Source organism: Thamnophis sirtalis, unplaced genomic scaffold, assembly GCF_051295495.1.
Source record: "Thamnophis sirtalis isolate CommonGarterSnake01/CBP01778 unplaced genomic scaffold, rThaSir2_p1.2 scaffold_8, whole genome shotgun sequence".
In the NCBI taxonomy this organism is placed as follows: Eukaryota; Metazoa; Chordata; class Lepidosauria; order Squamata; family Natricidae; genus Thamnophis; species Thamnophis sirtalis.
In genome coordinates this window covers 73,705,537-73,720,834 of record NW_028261388.1, presented here as the reverse complement: position 1 = coordinate 73,720,834, position 15,298 = coordinate 73,705,537, and the positions used below count along the sequence as shown (strand labels likewise).

Sequence of the window (15,298 nt, the reverse complement as noted above, 5' to 3'; positions counted from 1 at the left end):
CATTCCAACAATTTGGAGAAAACATAATGGGGGTTGTCTCCTCCCCTTCCCTGGATCCGACATTATAAGACCGTATGATATGGGGTCTATCCTCTGGGTTGCTCCACAATCCTAAGTTACCCACATCAACGAGATTGCATCTGCTCCCAACACCGTATAACCATATCACTAAGAGCGCAATAGACCAAACGAGCTGTATACCTTTGTGCATCCTGTTCACACACTTCGTGAAAATCTCTCCGATCCTGTATTGCAAGCCGAACTGTAGGGGTTAATTTGAGAGTGTAATAGGGAGAACCAGATCCAGTGATTATGTAGGGTGCCAACACGTCTTCTATGATAATTATATCGCACTCAATAGTACAATCGCTATGCTGGACACAATCAACACAGTGGGCACAACAGCAACATCCACACTTACAGGTACAAAACCAGCACATATGGTTAGTGAAGATGATAAAAAGGTAAAAATAATTAAACGCTAGTAAGCCGGTCCACTATTCTTCACCCGTGCGTAGAAAGTCAGCTTCCGGAGTGACTTAGCAAGGGTTCTCCACTGCCGATCTTTGGAAAACTCGCCGTGGAGAATGCTGCTCTGGCTCTCCGTCTCCCCCTCCAGGTGCGGGATCTGCCTCAGGTGCAGGGTCGGCTTGGATTTCCCTTGAATTGTCTGTATGCAACTGACCGTTAGCGAATGGGACGCCAGCAAATGGCCACCAGTCAACCGCTCTCACCGTTCCGCCAATTGATCGTTGGACCGTCGGGTTGGCGTACTTCACAATACAAATAATGCACACAATGAAAGCAAGAATCACAATACCTATAGCAATACAACAAAGGATATGGTTGGACTTTACTGACGAATCAGTTTCAACTTCAATGGTTGGTCGCTGGGATGTGTGGTCCATTGTTTGTCAGCGGCCCTCTTTACACGAGTCCAGTGTATCCAGGTCTTAGATTCCGCAATCTTAACAGCAAGTGGAGATGTCATAATTATCTCATAAGGTCCCTTCCACCTCCCTTCTAATTGTTCCTTTTTCCAATGTTTTACCCATACTCGGTCCCCTGGCTTGAAAGAATGACACTTAGTTACCAATCTGGGAGGGGTCTGCTCTAACACATAATTCCGCAACTTCTCAACTTGTTTATTCAGTTCCTGCACCATTTCCATGGCCCAAACTCCCCCCTTATGCCCCAAATCAGGCCATCCAGCCAAATTACGCCGCAACAACGTCGGAGGCCGACCAAACATCAACTCATAGGGAGAGAGTCTATGTTGTCGTCTGGGAGCACTCCGAATTGCATACAACGCAAGGGGCAAAGCATCGGGCCACTTTAAGTGTGTTTCCGCACAGATTTTGGTTATCTTTTCTTTTAAGGTCCTATTCATCCTTTCCACGGGAGAACCAGATTGCGGGTGGAAAGAAGAATGGAAGCGCCATTTCACCCCTATAGCTTGTGCAATGGCTTGATTAATATGGTGAACAAACTCTGGGCCATTGTCCGATGAAATAAAGGAGGGGTTGCCAAATCGAGGAATGATCTCCTTAAGTAAAACTTTTGCTACTTCCTGTGCCTTCTTTGTTCTAGTAGGGAACGCCTCTGGCCATCCCGTATATAAATCCACAATAACTAACATAGCCCGATAAAACCCACTTCGTGGCATATCAGTAAAGTCAATCATGACTGTATCCATAGGATAGTAGGCAATAGGTATAGTTCCTGGTGGAAGAGAAGGACCTTGCCTAGGATTAACTTTAGCACACGTTTCACAGGAAGAAGCGACTTTTACTGCCATCCCTGCTAACCCATCTATATAGTAATCCCTCATAAGAGCGGATTCCAAGGCTGTTTTTCCCATATGGGTGGTTTCATGAGTGGAACGAACCAATTGCCATGCCACAGTAGAAGGCACATATATTCTTCCATCCGGAAGAACATACCAGCCCTTATCGATGACCGCCATCAAATCGTTGACTGCCTTATCACATTCAGATAAAGAATAGGAGGGTTGGATGTCTACTGGTATAACCCCTAAATCCAAGGCAACACCAATATACATGTCTGGTAGAGGCTCATGACGCAATGCTGCAGCTCGTGCTTCAGCGTCTGCTGTCCTGTTTCCCACAACAATCCTATCATCACCTCGTTGATGACCTCTACAATGCATAACTGCCACCTTTTTTGGTTTCTGAACCGCATCTATCAATCTCTGGATTAAATGGCTATGTTGTATATATTTGCCAGCTGAATCCCTAAAGCCCCTTTCCTTGTATACCGCCCCATGAGCATGCAAAGTCAAAAAGGCATATTTACTATCTGTCCATACATTCAAGCGTTCACCTTCAGCTCGTTCCAATGCCCGAATGAGGGCCCACAATTCTGCCACTTGCGCACTTTTTCCTGCTCCCAACGGCCCGCTTTCAATTACCCCCTCATCATCAACAATGGCATAGCCTGCAACTCTCATTCCTTGGTGTATATAACTAGACCCATCGGTATACCAGTTATAGTCCACCTGCGGCAAAGGTATGTCAGTTAAATCGGGTCGTGTGGAATAAACGGTTTCCAACACTTGTACACAATCATGTTCCACCTCTGTTTCCGTGGGCAAGAGAGTAGCAGGATTTAATGAGGTAGAAACCACTAGATGAACCTGGGGGTTTTCAATCATCATGGCCTGGTATTTGATGATTCGTTGGTTACTAATCCACAAATGGCCTTTCTGATCAAGAATTGCTTGAACAGAGTGTGGGGTGTGGACCCTGATTGGACATGAAAAGGTGAGTTTATTGCAATCTTGTAGCAACTCCGCGATGGCAGCTAAAGCTTTCAAACAATGCGGCCACCCTTGCGCCACAGCATCTAGCTGTTTTGACAGATATGCAACTGGTTGTTGCCACTGGCCAAGCTGCTGAGTCAACACTCCTAAAGCAACATTCTTACGTGTATCCACATACAAATTGAAGGGCTTACTCAGGTTTGGCAAGGCCAAGGCCGGAGCTCTTAATAGGGCTTCTTTGATTTTATCAAAGGCTTGATCCTGCTCCTTTGTCCAAATAAAGGGGTCTGTCTTACTTCCCTTGGTAGACGAATAAAGTGGAGCTGCCATTAGAGCATAATTCGGAATCCAAATTCTACAAAAACCTGCCAAGCCTAGAAAGCCTCTCAATTGCCTTCTATCGGTTGGCCTTGCCAAATTAAGTAACGCTTGCTTTCTCTCCGGGCCTAGAGCTCTTTGCCCTTGCATTATGTCATAGCCCAAATAACGGACTTTTTGTTGGACCAACTGAGCCTTACTTCTGGACGCCCGATATCCACAATCTAACAACAGACACAACATACGTCTCGTATTCTCCCAACAACCGTCCCGTGACTGTCCAGTAACCAGCACATCATCCACATATTGTAAAACCGAATCTCCTTGTTGGAAGGGGATAAAATATTGTAAATCCTTGGCCAACGCGGTTCCGAAAAGAGTTGGGGAATTTTTGAACCCCTGTGGTAACCTTGTCCAACTATATTGGCTCCTGGTTCCAGTATACGGATTTTCCCATTCAAAAGCAAACAATGGCTGGCTAACAGGATGGATGGGTATAGTAAAGAAGGCATCCTTTAAATCAATCACTGAAAACCATGTAGCATTAGGCAGGATGAGGCTGAGCAGAGTATATGGATTAGACACAGACGGGTGAATTGTGACTGTCCTATCATTAACCACGCGCAAATCTTGCACTGGTCTGAAAGATCCGTCTGGTTTTAGGATAGGCAGAATTGGAGTGTTCCATGGGGATTGAATAGGGACCAACACTCCAGCATCTAAGTATGTTAGAATACAATCGTATATAGACAGGATGGCTTCCCTCCAATAGGGTCGTTGCTGCCCAATGTGAACAGGAGTTGCCAGGGGTTTCAATTCCACAATAATAGGGGGGTGATGTGCTGCAAACCCCGGAGGATTATCCTCAGCCCATAGTCCCGGTACATCAAACTCCCTCCATATGTCCACGTCCAAACATGCTTCCTCAGAAGTCCTAACCACCATCAACCTCCACATTTCATCCGGTCGGTGACTAACAGTGAGATACTGCTTTCCCTCATCAAAGGAAATAGTAGCTCCCAACTTGCTCAACAAATCCCTTCCTAACAGTGGGACAGGACATTCAGGTATATACAGGAACTCATGTTGAATTTCAGAGCCCTTGAAAGTACAAGTAACTGGTTTCAAGACTTGACGTCCTACAACTTGTCCAGACACTCCTTGTACTTGAATTTGGTATGGGCCAGGGGTAGTTATTGGATTATTTATTACTGATCTCCCAGCCCCTGTGTCTACTAAAAAGGTAGTCTGTTGACCCCCAATATTCAAAGTAACCATTGGCTCAGGGGGAGTCTGCTCCAAGCCAGGTCCCCGTCAATCTGACCAACTTCCTGCCAATCCAATGCCCTCTACTCCTGCACTTGCTTGAGTATTAAAACCTCGTCCTCCTTGGCCCTGAGCCGGTTGCGATCCCCATCCACGACCTGGATATCTGGGTGACCCTCCTCGGCTCATCATCCCTCGCCCAGGCATTCCACGCCCTACCATGTTATGGCCCAACGGGCGTCGCCCAGGCGGGCCCCTAAACATTCCACGTCCCCTAGGGGCCAACCTTTTTGGACATTCTCTCTGCCAATGACCTTCAGATCCGCAATGGGCACATTGATTTGGTCCCACTCCTGTCCTTCCTCCCTGTAAGGCCAACGCCAACAACTCCGTCTTCTTATGCATACGATCATCTTTGTCCTTCTTCTCAACCTTATCCCTATTCACATACACTTTCCTAGCCACCTCTACCAACTCAGTCGTATTCTTTCCCAATGCTCCCTCTAACCTTTGCAATTTCTTACGAATATCCAACGCACTTTGTGCAATAAACCTCTCATTCAACATCCTCACATTCTCTGGAGCCCTCGGGTCCATTTGAGTATACAACTCATAAGCCTCAATCAACCTTTGAAGGAAAGCCTCTGGACTCTCATCCGCTCCCTGCATAACCAATGAGGGCTTAGACAAATTCACAGGGGGTTTTCCTGCCTTCTTGAGGGCTGCCACTATCAAGGTTTGATACGTTTGTATCTTTGCCATGTCACCTGCTACCTTAGGATCCCATCCTGGGTCCCGTTCCGGTGCCTCTTCCAAAAGTTTCTGGGCCCTTTCTGCTTCTGTATGATAACGTTCTCTAAAAACCTCTCGCATTCCTGCCTTGCATTTCTCTCTCTCCTCTGCTGTTAACAATGTGGTTAACAGCTGTTGTATATCTCGCCAATTTGGGTTATGACTATGCATAATGGTTTGAAACAGATCCGTCATTTCCGTGGGCTTCACGGACAATGGACCAAAATGCTTCCGCCAATTCAATAAGTCCGTAGTTGAAAAAGGGATATATTGAAAACAAGGGCGGTATTCAAGATCTCCTTGGGCGTTGATGGCCACCTGTTGTTCTGATACTCTTAATGGAAAGAGTCCTTCCTTTTCCTCTAACAATGTACTTTCCTCTTTCTCGGCTTTCGCCCTTTCTGCCTCCATTCGTCTAGTTACCGGCCCTTCCCTTCTAATTCCTGTAGCCCCTGAACCACCATCCTTGGGCTCCTTCCTTCTCACTGCCCCTCCCGTCGCCTGATGATCTCCTGCCCCCACAGCTGCAGCTCCCATAGCCTGTGGCACAACAATGCCCACAGGTGCCGATGCATAGGGAGGGGGAGGTCTGAAGAGCTCGTCTTCGTCTTGGGCATAAATCTTTTTCCTCTCTGACTCCTTTTTCTCAGAAGCTGCTGCATTTTTGACACATCTCGACGCTAACCTCGACTTCCCCTTTTCCTTTGGTCTAACCACACACAGGCGAACCATTTCAGCTTGACACTGTAATAACTCATCAGCCTGCCCTGCTACAGCGTCTCCCCACTGATCTATATATGGAAACTGATTAGGATAGCGTTCTTCGTTTGCAGCAATTAATGAAGTTAAATCATCTATTACTTGATTCCGAAAAGTTCCTCCCATTGGCCATCCTACCCCCATATGTGGCCACTGATTCTGACACAAGTAGATAAGCCTATCCTTGGTCAATTTTGGGTAAGGGACTCTATATTCAGTGTGGTTAAAATATGAGTCAAAGCCTTTAATCATGCAATCTAGCGGCGTGCTGGGCACGCTGCTACCCCCACCCATGCCTAACACACTACCAGCGACCTGAGGCCCCAGAAGCCGGAACTCAATGGCAACCTGCAGGAACTGCGCTGGTTTAACCACCCACACAACCTATACGGACTTCATTAGGAACGCCGTCCCGAGTCCAGGGGGGTGATCAGGCCCCCTCTTCTATCTTCAAACGAGATAGGTACAATACACTTATCAAGATACTCGCCTGAGACGTCTTCTCCCCACGGATCCTGGCCAGGAAACACCACAGCTCCTTTCCTAAATTTGCAGGGTTCTTGGACTCACAATGCGTGTCCCCCTTGGTGTAGTTGGGCTGCTGTTGTTGCTTCCCGGGGCAAAAGAAGACCCGTGGCGCCTGGAAGCCAAGGAGCAGCAGCCCCACACCCCAACGGGGCAAAGTGGCCCTCAGCAAAATATTGCCTTAGCTTCTATGTCCCATCTGGGGTGCCAGAAAATGTAGTAGAATTAAGAGACAATGAAGCCAAGCGATGCAATATAGGAAAAGTTTATTGAATGCGCAGGTTCAAACATGCCAAAAATAAGCATCAAGGGTTTGAACCCCGAAGGGTCCTTAAAGCCATACATTTATAGGGCAAATTACGTCATCATCTATAGAGGCAGTGTTTAAGCATATAAGGCAATGAGAGGAACCAAAAACTGTCTATGCCAGATGGCCAACAGTTACTATTCCTAAAATATACATGGTCAGCACCATATAGATCATGCGTGACATAAACAAGGTCCATCTTGCAAGATAACAGGAAACTCCCCGTCTGGGTCGACTTGTTCCCAGATGTGTAAAAATATTTATTGCTCCTTCAGCAACTGTCAGCAATTGTTTTCTGCTTAATGGTGCAAAACCTCAGCTTTAATCAGAGTATTTGATATTAAACATGGCCTGTAGAACTATGGTTCATAATTGGGCCTTTTAGCCCACCTTAAAATAGCAGCTGAAGATCTAAAAAAGCCCATTTCTGGGAATCAGGGCAGTGCCATATCATCCAAGACCTTCTCCTAAGAGGCTGGGATTTTTTTAAATGTATGTTGCCAACCTCCATTTATTGGCTTTGGCAATTATACACATCAAATAGACAGATGGTCTGCCTGTTTCTTTTCCTGTATTTCCTTGTTTATCTTGATCTTCAGATAAGAAGGCTCTTAAGGGTGTGGAAGGGAAGCTGCAATTCACAGGAGTCTAAAAAAGAAGTGCAAATTTGAAATTATTGCCTCTCTTCCTGCCAAGAGACTGACCCTTTGCCATGCTGAGATAGGCAGAAATTTGACAAGTGCAGTTCCCTAGCATGGAGGTAAAAAATCATCACCAGTTGAAGTTCTTCCTGTGCCAGGGTAAGGAAATATGAACATTACATATAATAGAGCAGAATTTTGAGTTACTCTTAGCTGCCTGGAAACAAATTATGACAAAATAATTTCATTTTAACCCAATTTCATCTAGCCTACTTTAATTCTTCCCAGAGTTTTTGTATTTGTGTGATACACTGAAAATAAAATAGAAAGTCTATGTCCCCTGAGACCCCATGTTTATTTTATTTATTTAAGACAGTCCTAAACAAGTTTACTCAATAACAAATGTCACTGAATGCAGTGAACTATATTCCTTATATTTTATAGTACTATTTGGAAGATTACTATTATTGTAAAAAAAAAAAGCTGAGCTTCTGAGATGCTTCAGAGAACGTGTCTGAGATTACCCAGTCCCCTTTAGTCCCCTGTTCTGACCCCCTCCTCCGTCCAGTAACGAATGCTGAGACAAGCTTAACTGGAATGTACTTTAATAGCAAGAAACCAAAACTGACTGCAGACTGTTTTTACAAACATTTGTGAAAGAATGGGTCGCTCTCAGGAGCTCAGTAAATTCCAGCGTGGAACTGTGTAACAAATCCAGTCATGACATTTCCTCGCTCCTAAATATTCGACAGTCCACTGTCAGCTGTATTATAAGAATGTGGAAGTGTTTGGGAACGACAGCAAAGCAGCCACAAAGTGGTAGGCCACGTAAACTCATCCAACATCAGTGTGTGACCTCACAAATGCGCTTCTGGAAGAATGGTCAAAAATTCCCATAAACACACTCCTGAACCTTGTGGACAGCCTTCCCAGAAGAGTTGAAGCTGTTATAGCTGCAAAGGGTGGACCGACGTCATATTGAACCCTATGGATTAGGAATGGGATGTCACTTCCAGTAAATTCATATGCGAGTAAAGGCAGGTGAGCGAATACTTGTGGCAATATTGTGTACTTAAAACTGTGTTTACATAGCTTGTATGTATCTGAATTTATAGTCCAAATGTTGGAGATGTGATTGTGTTGACGCTACGTATTATCATGTATGGTGGACTTGTAAAAAAGTTAAAGCATTTTGGATAAAAATATGGTGGATTATTCAAAATATTTTTAAAAAGAGGATAAAGTTTACTCCTCAGTTGTTCTTGCTAGGTATAATTACAGACTGTACAGTTATAGAGATTAATTTGATTCTGAATTTAACAACGGCAGCAAGATTGTTGGTGGCGCAGTACTGGAAGAAGGAAGAATTGCCTACTATCCAAGAATGGACGTTAAAAGTAGTAAATTTAGCAGAGATGGCCAAAATCTCAGCATATTTGAAGGACCATTCAGATGAGAAATATAAGTTGGAATGGAGAAGATGGATTGATTACATTCAAAATAAATATCGGACTAAGAAATTTCAATTAGCTTATGAATGAACAAGGAATGTTATAATTTATCTAAATTTAGTTTAATAAAAGGGGAGTTAAAGTACAAGAGGGAGGCAGGATGCTATAGTTAGTTAGCTTATGTTGTTGTTGTTTGTTTGTTTCTTTGTTTATTGGTTTTGTATGCCGCCCACTCCCGAACGACTCCGGGCGGCTCACAATGTTAGTGTATGATTGTTAAATGTTTATACCCTGTATGTTGCTCTGGGAAGTTGAGGGGAGGGAGAGTTGGAGGGGGGAGGGTTATGGGGGGGGAAGGGGAAACATTTGTAAAATTTATTAAAACTTTTCAATATAAAAAAGCTGTGTTTACATAAACTAAGGCAGGGTTTTAAAATGATTACTTATTTGTTTGTCTCAGTGAGGGATTATCTCATTTTTGATACACTATTCTCTTTTATAATCTTTTTTTTAAAACTTTTGATTAGGTTTACATTCATACCTGAATGAATTTAACAGCATTATAAATGTGGAGTGCTGACATAGAAATATAGCAACATTTCAATGCTTTTATAAGGTATTTTGCTAAGAAAATGCAAAATGTTTTGGGGGCGAAACGGACATGGTGCATCAGCAAGAAACATGAAATCCATTAAAATCTCTGAAATATTAGCCTTTCAATGCTAAGTGGAAAAACCAGCAGGCGTGTCCAGGAAACCCTTGTTGCCCGTTAGCAACCTGTCTCATGCTGGGTTTCACTCAGCTGTGATGATAAACCTAACGATCTCCTTTTTAGGGGGCGGTCAGGGGAATAATTAAATGTTCAGCATTTGCTGCCTCTTGGATGAATATCTTGAAAAGTTCCTAAGCAAAAAGTGTGATACTTCATTCCCTCAGTTCAGGGGTGGGTTTCAAAAATTGTTCGAACCTACTCTGTGGGCGTGGCCTCCTTTGTGGGAGTGGCTTGCTGCCCATGTGACCGGATGGGAGTGGCTTGCCACCCATGTGACCTGGTGGGAGTGGCTAAGACGATGTTACTAGATATTACTAATTACTAGATATTATTAATATTACTAGATCATTATTAATGCATAGATAACTGCGGGACATTACACACCCACCCACACCCACAAACTATGACAGTGCTAGGAAAACACCCAAAAAATAAAATCCCCCCCCCCCCCAAAAAAAAGACTGCCAATGAAACCAGTTTTTTTTTCCTAAGCCTAAGAACAGGGAAGACAAAGTCACTGGAATAAAAACCATCAAGGCAATGTGGAAAATTATAAAGGACAGGCACTCACAGAACCATCAACCACCTCAGAATTACCTAAACAAGGAGTGTCAGCCTCTGCTTCACTGTTGCTTCGGCTGCCATGAAACGGGGAGGGAGGGCATGGAAGAGTTCTGGAATTCAAGCTTCTGCAGAGCGGTTTTTAAAAAGAAAACAGTCTTTTTGGGAGGGGGAATGGGCTGTGCTCCTGGTTTTGGGAATTCCCCCACCACCAAAGACCAGTTGCAAATCTCTCCAAATCCTTTTCAGGATTTTCTTTTAAAAAAATGCCTCTCTGCAGACGATCTTCTCTGCTTGCCTATAGTCTTGGAAGCTTCCACTGAGAAGCTTCTGCAGAGGGGTTTTTAAAAAGAAAACAGTCTTTTTGGGAGGGGGAATGGGCTGTGCTCCTGGTTTTGGGAATTCCCCCCCCCCCACCAAAGACCAGTTGCAAATCTCTCCAAATCCTTTTCAGGATTTTCTTTTTAAAAAATGCCTCTCTGCAGACGATCTTCTCTGCTTGCCTATAGTCTTGGAAGCTTCCACTGAGAAGCTTCTGCAGAGGGGTTTTTAAAAAGAAAACAGTCTTTTTGGGAGGGGGAATGGGCTGTGCTCCTGGTTTTGGGAATTCCCCCCCCCACCAAAGACCAGTTGCAAATCTCTCCAAATCCTTTTCAGGATTTTCTTTTTAAAAAATGCCTCTCTGCAGACGATCTTGAAAACCCCCATCCCATCTCTGCTTGGAAGCTTCCGCAACTTCACAGTAAAAGCATGTAAGAATTTCTCTCTCGCTCGTGAGATTTTCTTTACTGTGCAAAGGCTTGGTTTAAAACTGCAGGCTCCCGGGGAGGGGGGCAGGGGAAAATGCTGCCCATATGCCCCCTTCCTAAGCAACCTTGCAGGTTTTCAAGATCATCCGGAGAGGCATTTTTTAAAAAGAAAAACCCTGCAGGCACCCAGCGACAGGGGCTAGGAGCTAGGAACCCGGAAGTTAATTACTTCCGGGTTCACTGACGAACCGGATCGCAAGAACCGGTGCGAACCGGCAGGAACCCACCCCTGCCTCAGTTGTACAAATGGAAAACAAGTCGTCCTTGACTTAATGACCTTTTGTTTATTGATTGATCAAAGTTATCAACTTTGGTATTGGACCTGGGTATTTGAGAGACCGCCTGCTGCCAATTACCTCCAATAGACTGATTAGATCCCACAGATTAGGCCTCCTCCGAATTCCATCCGCCGGCCAGTGCCGACTGGCGACTACCCGGAGGAGAGCCTTCTCTGTGGCTGCTCCGACCCTCTGGAACGAGCTCCCCGTGGAGATTTGAACCCTCACCACCCTCCAGGCCTTCCGCAAAGCCCTTAAAACCTGGCTGTTCCAACAGGCCTGGGGCTAAAGAGCTTTTGCCCCCCCCCCCTCGAATGGTATGGTGGTTGTGTGCTTTTAAATTGTGCATTGTTCTGTTCGTCTTTTTTATCCCTTATCTGTACCCCCTTCCCTGACTTGGATTGTGAGCCGCCCTGAGTCCCCTTCGGGGAAAAGGGCGGCATATAAATGCAATAAATTCAATTCAATTCAATTATAGTGCTGAAAAAACTTTACAACCATTACATTGTCCCCTTGGTTATGTAACCAAAATTTGGGAACTCAGCAACCAATATGCATTTATGACTGTTCTAGGATCATGTGAGCAGCATTGTGGTCTTCCAATATGACTTCCAACAAGCAAAGCCAGTGAGGAAAGCCAAATTTGTTTAACAACTGCATGATTCACTTAATGACCACAATAAAAAAAGGAAGTAAAATGTGATTGTGCTGATGCTACGTATTATCATATACGGTGGACTTGTAAAAAAGTCAAAGCATTTTGGATAAAAATATGGTGGATTATTCAAACTATTCTTAAAAAGAGGATAAAGTTTACTCCTCAGTTATTCTTGTTAGGTATAATTACAGATTGTACAGTTATAGAGACTAATTTGATTCTGAATTTAACAACGGCAGCAAGATTGTTGGTGGCGCAGTACTGGAGGAAGGAAGAATTGCCTACTATTCAAGAATGGACGTTAAAAGTAACAAACTTAGCAGAGATGGCTAAAATATCAGCATATCTTAAAAGCCGAGGTGGCGCAGTGGTTAGGGTGCAGTACTGCAGGCCACTTTATCTGACTGTGATCTGCAGTTCAGCGGTTCAAATCTCACTGGCTCAAGGTCGACTCAGCCTTCCATCCTTCCGAGGTGGGTGAAATGAGGACCCGGACTGTGGGGGCAAGTTGCTGACTCAATTTGCTAAAAAGTCTGTAAACCGCTTAGAGAGGGCTGAAAGCCCTATGAAGCGGTATATAAGTCTAATTAATAAATAAATAAATAAATAAATATCTTAAGGACCATTCAGATGAGAAATACAAGCTGGAATGGAGAAGATGGATTGATTATATTCAGAATAAATATGGAACTAAGAAATTCCAGATAGCTTATGAATGAATGAGCAAGCAAGGATACAATTTGCTTAAAGTTAGCTTTACAAAAGGGGAGTTAAAGTATAAGTGAAGGTACGATGCTAAAGTTAGTTAGTTCATTTTAGTGTATGATTGTTAAATGTTTATACCCTGTATTTGCTCTCGGAGGTTGCGGGGGAGGGCATGTGGGATTGGGGGGGGGAGGGAGGGAAGGGGAAAAGTATACAATTGTAAAACTTATTAAAACTTTTTAATAAAAAAAAATAAAAATAAAAAAGGAAGTAAAATGAGGCACAACTCCTTTATCTACTGCCTTGCTTGGTGATAGAAGTTCTGGCCCCAATTGTGGTTGAAAGCTGAGGACTATGTGTATGCAATAGTCAATAGTCTACTGCCATAGACATAATCCCAGAATTTTTAATAAATTTTTCCAGTGAAGGTAGTGCACTAGAATCTCTGCCATTGTTGAAGGCGTTATGGAATCTGATAAGAAAATATCTCTGAAACGTTGATACAACTGGTCATGGATTGTCTAAAAATTATTTATATGTATTAGTTAAATAAATTGGTTTACCTTTGCTGTCAAAAAACATACTGTCCTAAGGCAGATATCAGTTCCTCGCTGAATGCTAATTTATTGTTATAGTTATAGGATATAATAACAGAATATTAAAAGGCTATTCAAGTTTCTATCTGTCCCATCTAAATCGAATCAAAGCAGGGTTATTTGAGTTTCTTACCATTTGCTTCCATCCCTGGATTGTGTTAACTTTCCAGGATGTCTCTCCTTAATGATTCTTCTATTCCTTTCTAAAGGTCATCTTTAGATTCTTTGACATTCGTGCCCCATCCTCCTATGAATAGGGATATTGTGTGTGTGTGGAGGGGGTGGAATAGCTAAAGGTGCATTGGTGAAGATTACATGAATTACTCTTATAGGGGAAAAAATCAACACAATCTGATTATCAACAGATAGTGATATGAAAAAGGCAATATTTAATAGTTTTTGACATTGTGGTAAAATGCAACAAGTAAGATAACCTCAATATAAAAAATAATTTATTATAAGAATCAAACCAAAACTATCTGATGTTAAAATTGTATTTCACTGTTAAATTTGTGTCAACCAATCAGTTTAATGAACTGAACTATTGATTATATTGGTCATGCTTGCTGTAGCCACAATATTAAATAAAATACATGGAAGCTAGATTTCATATGCATATTTATACCTATGAGGAATAGAATTTTAATAAGTGTTCCTTGTAAACTATATTTTTTCTTTCTCCTCTCCACAAATCTCCTTTACAATAAATTGTTTTGCCAAGTGTCAGTGATCAGATGGCCAGACAATTGGTTCTTGCGGATCCAGAGGTAATGAACACTCCAGTGAATAAAAATATTTTAAGATTTATTATTTAACTGTAGAAAACAGACTTAAAACCTTAACATAAAAAGCATTGCAAACTGAACAAGATAATACCCAAATCTCTTATAAGCTGTCCAGAGCTCTTTAACAATGACAGCAGAGATACCACAAGGGTGGCCAATTTCCACAGAATTCGCTGTTAGGTTCTGTGCATAAAGAACAACAATCCCAAGGTTTTTAATCAAAACCTGCCACTATGACTTCACAGCCCTGCTATTGTCCTGAGATTGCTGGATCTGACTTTGACTGGATGGCAGATGGTTTTAGGATGGGAACTGAGACTTTCACAGGTTTGCAATTATGTGAAGATTCTTTTCTTATTCAGCAAAGAAGAGTGAAAATATGCAGGTTAGCTCAGAATGAGTTCTAAAGTTCTCAACTGTTCTTAATATGAAGGAGAAATCAAAATATGTCACTATAAACTTCTTGGAATAACAATGGTATTCTGAATTGCCACTATAAAGGTCCCACTGTTTCTTTGAAGCATGTAAAAGCCAGCACCAAAAAAATATATCCATTAACAGAAGCAATTGAGCATCATTTGATAATCATGCTGTAACTCACACAATTATCAAATGTGCCTTTAGATATGGGATTATATTACTTCCCTGAATCAAGAAGCTGGAAATAAACTAAGGCTGAATTAAGAGATTGAAAGCAAGCATTTAAAGACTTAATTCATGGAAATGGAAGAGATCAGAAATGGCAGCAAAACAATGGAAGAGAGCTTTGAAGTTTTAAAGGCTGGGTGCACAGTGACATATCACTGATATTTCAGAAATATCATTGATATTTCTGTTCATTTTATCCAAATGGGGCAGGAAGAACAAAGCTTTTTAGAACCGCAGTCTCCAAACCAACTTGTCAAACCTGCTGCCAGAAGTTTTTTTTTTTTTTACATAGAATGTAGGTAGGAAAGAATTTGCAAGTGCAACCTTGATAATAACTCTGCTTTTTTTAAAAAAAATAATCTTATAAAATATTTACCTGTTGTGCTTGCTTCGGCAGCACATATATTAAAATTGGAACGATACAGAGAAGATTAGCATGGCCCCTGCGGAAGGATGACACGCAAATTCGTGAAGCGTTCCATATTTTTAAGTTTACCCCTCAGTTATTTTTGTTAGGTATAATTACTGATTGTTCAGCCGTAGAGATTAATTTGATTTTGCATTTAATAACTGCAGCTAGATTGTTGGTGGCGCAATACACAGAATAAATTGAAGTAAAACATTTCAAACTATTCCACACAGAAT

The 15,298-nt window shown here is 42.5% G+C and overlaps 1 long non-coding RNA gene and 1 other non-coding gene across 2 annotated transcripts in view; one reads left to right on the top strand and one right to left on the bottom strand.

The window, feature by feature from the left end:
* Window positions 1-15,298, bottom strand: part of LOC148044493 (uncharacterized) — a 1,189,713-nt gene that overhangs the window by 890,239 nt on the left and 284,176 nt on the right. The window lies entirely within an intron of this gene.
* LOC148044494 (U6 spliceosomal RNA) lies at window positions 15,035-15,141 on the top strand. Its single transcript, XR_015697616.1, has one exon. It is a non-coding gene; the product is annotated as a U6 spliceosomal RNA (small nuclear RNA).